This window comes from Myotis lucifugus, unplaced genomic scaffold (assembly GCF_000147115.1).
Source record: "Myotis lucifugus unplaced genomic scaffold, Myoluc2.0 scaffold_2802, whole genome shotgun sequence".
Classification (NCBI taxonomy): domain Eukaryota; kingdom Metazoa; phylum Chordata; class Mammalia; order Chiroptera; family Vespertilionidae; genus Myotis; species Myotis lucifugus.
The window spans coordinates 11,419-14,793 of NW_005873850.1; the positions used below are offsets into that span (position 1 = coordinate 11,419).

Consider the following 3,375-nt stretch of genomic DNA (forward strand, 5'->3'; position numbering starts at 1 on the left):
TTTTTCCCTTGAGGGGGAAAAAATACCACATAGACTACAAATTTTTGTAAGGATTTTCAAATATTTCAAATGCTTGAAACATGTTAAAAGCAAAAAACTCAAAAAACACTTTGTTTAGTCTAAAATGAAACAACAGAGATACCATACACTAAGGCCAGACAGTACAAATTTCTCCTCATTTGACACTCCAATAAAATGTCTTATTTGAATAAATATTTTGAATGAAAAGAAAAAAAAAAAGTGTTTACCTTAAGGCACCGTCTCCTTCAGAGTCGGGGGCGGTAATCTGACCAGCATCACCCGAGAGTCCGTAGCCCAAAATTTCTGCATAGATCCGGGCCCCTCTTTGAATAGCATGTTCATGTTCTTCCAGCACCAGCACAGCTGCACCTTCTCCCATTACAAAACCATCTCTCTTTGGATGAAATGGTCGACATGCCAACTTAGGATCAAGGGTTTGTGCTCAGAGCACGGGCTCTGGCAAACCCAGCAAGAGATAAAGGGCTAATGCAAGAATCTGTACCTCCAGCCACCATCACATCAGCATCACCATGGGCTATAAATCTAAAGGAGTCTCCCACAGCATGAGCTCCCGTGGTACAGGCTGTAGAGACTGTATGATTGGGGCCCCTGAGTTTATATCGAATGCTGACCTGGCCTGCTGCCATGTTGACCAGAATCTTCGGGACAAAGAATGGGCTGACTTTATTGTAACCTTTTGTCTGAAACATCAAAGCAGTTTCAGAAACAACTTCAAGAGGAACCATTCCCATGCCAATTGCAACACCGGTAGCCACTTGATCAGCTTCTGACTGAGGATGCCAGCCAGAGTCTTTCATGGCTAACTCTGCAGCCCCAATGGCCATAATGGTGGGGGAAGACATAGACTTGATATCTGATTTGGAAGCAAAGTTTTTTTCATTGAACTGGCCTTCATCACAACAACTTGGCACAAAAGCAGCAACACGGCAAGGGATATTCTTATATTCTTCACCAACCAGTGAAACAATTCCACTCTCTCCTCGGATCAGACGGTCCCATACCAGCTGAGTTCCTACACCAAGAGGAGTCACTAAGCCAATGCCTGTAACGACAAACCGCCTGTGCAATCTGGATGTTGGCACAGTTCCGAAACACCTCCTTTTGTTTCTTATTAATCGGTGGCATAATCCTGAATGTAGAAGGTGGGCGTTTGTAATTTTTATGATATTCTGAAAGCAGTTTGAAAACATGGTTGAGGTTGAGATGATCAGAAACACACTCCAGTAACAGAGCAGAACACGCCCAGGAGGTACTGTTGTTTCAATAGCTTAAAGGCTGGAGAAACAATATCCGAAGTGTTCTTTCGGGTGCTTGGTGTGAGCTGTTAATGAGCATAGGAAAAATAACATTACATCATTTTATTTTTTTTTAACTTTTTAAATTGATTTCAGAGAGGGAGAAGGAGAGAAACATCAAAAATGAGAATCATTGATCGGCTGCCTCCTGCACACCCCCTACTGGGGATCGAGCCCACAACCCAGGCATGTGCCCTTGGCCCGAAAGAACCTGGGACACTTCAGTCCACAGGCTGACGCTCTATCCGCTGCGCCAAGCCGGCTAGGGCTACATCATTTTAATTTATACCTATTATCAGACCACCTGGTTGGACTTAACTTTCTTTTTGGTCTGTAAGTATCAGACATTCCAAGACAAAAAGGTGAAGTGATGATTCATTCAATCCTCCTAAGTAGAATCAGACACTGAAAAATAGAAAGGTACTCAGCCTGATATGGGCCGCAGGAAGCATACTTTTTCAGGATTACCTAGCCTTCTTCTAAAAAGCATTTCTGGTGTCAGTGGCACTAAACACATTTCAGGGCCTATTCTTGGAGGTGGGAGTAAGTGGACTTTATTGATTTTCAAAACGTGGAGATAACCAGAGTTTCTGGGACTGCGAAGGCCATGGGCGGGGAGTAAAGGAGTGTGGCCAAACCTCCGCACCGCCTCCCAAGCACCATCATCACACACCTCCCCGCCCCCCCGAAGATGGCAGGAGAGAGAAACAAAAGTAATTAGACTCGCCCCTCACGATCTAAGCCCGACCCGATTTGGTGGTGGACGGAAGAAATATCAAGAGAACCCAGCAGCCAATACCTTCCACTAGTCCTCTGGCGACTGGTGCAGCCGACGTCCGTGGCGACAATGCGCGCTTGCGTACTCGCGTTCACTTAAACATGCTCCCGCGCGTTCACGTAAGCCCGCCCAAGCGCGTTCACGTACACAGGCCAGTTCACGTAAGCCCGCCCAAGCGCGTTCACGTAAGCCCGCCCAAGCGTGTTCACGTAAACACGCGCGTTCACGTAAGCCCGCCCAAGCGCGTTCACGTAAGCCCGCGCATGCGCGTGAAGATGCGTGCCTTTTGAGTCCGCTCCTGTGGCTGTCCTTCCACCAGGTCACCTTGGCGGAGGGCAGGCTGTGGGAGGCGCCCTTGCAGAATCTCCTCTCCCGAAAGCTCAGGGATTCCAAGTTAATCTAGAACGCGGCCCTAAGGTGATGAGATCGCTTTTCTGGCCGTCACCACGGGATTTTCTCTTTTTTCTTTGTAATGATAATGCCCACATAATCCCCTTTTGGAGAAGAAACACCATCCTACTCTCCTGGAATCCTAGAAAAAAAGGAAATTACTGTAGCCTTAAAAGGTATTAATGTGCCTCCCAGAGTTACTTATAATAGTAAAGTAAAACTAACCAAAATGCCCAGTACTAGGAAATTGGTTGAGTTCTGTAGGTACATCTAAGTGCTGTGCAGCTATATAAAATAATTTTATAAATGAATATTAATATGGAAAGATACTGAATGTTATGGGTTGTCTCTACGAGATAGACCCACCGATTGAGAATTTAAATTTAATAGCCTTTATTAAGCTGGCCAGCTGACCACAGCCCATACCTTCCCCCTCTGGGAAGCCTCGCGGCATGTGGCAGAGATCAAGGGTGCAGTATGATCCTTCATAGCAAAACAGTGTTACCTTAGAAGTTCACAGAAAGTTCATAAGAACAAAGGGGGGGGGGGGTAAGCAGAGTCACACCTGGCTGGAGCGTATCATAACACATTGTTTTTCTAAGACAATCTAGCAATTTTTCTTCCATGGGTTCCTAACCCTAATACAATCCTCCATATCCTGACACAATCCCTCTCCATACGTCAGTCCCCCCCTCCCAGCACATTCAATTTCTCATGTCTCATTTCCTCCCCTAGCACACTGAAACTATGTTAGGAGATACAAGTTACAAAAAAGTGTATACCAATTTTTTATAGTTTTTATTCCGCCTCCCTTTTATTTTTTGTTTAGCCTTTTTTACTATGGTTTCCACAGGAAATAATGCTGTTGCG

The 3,375-nt window shown here is 45.4% G+C and overlaps 1 pseudogene; it reads right to left on the reverse strand.

Moving 5' to 3' along the window:
* Nucleotides 1-372: 372 nt before the first annotated feature.
* LOC102424503 lies at nt 373-2,178 on the reverse strand (annotated as a pseudogene).
* Nucleotides 2,179-3,375: the final 1,197 nt, after the last annotated feature.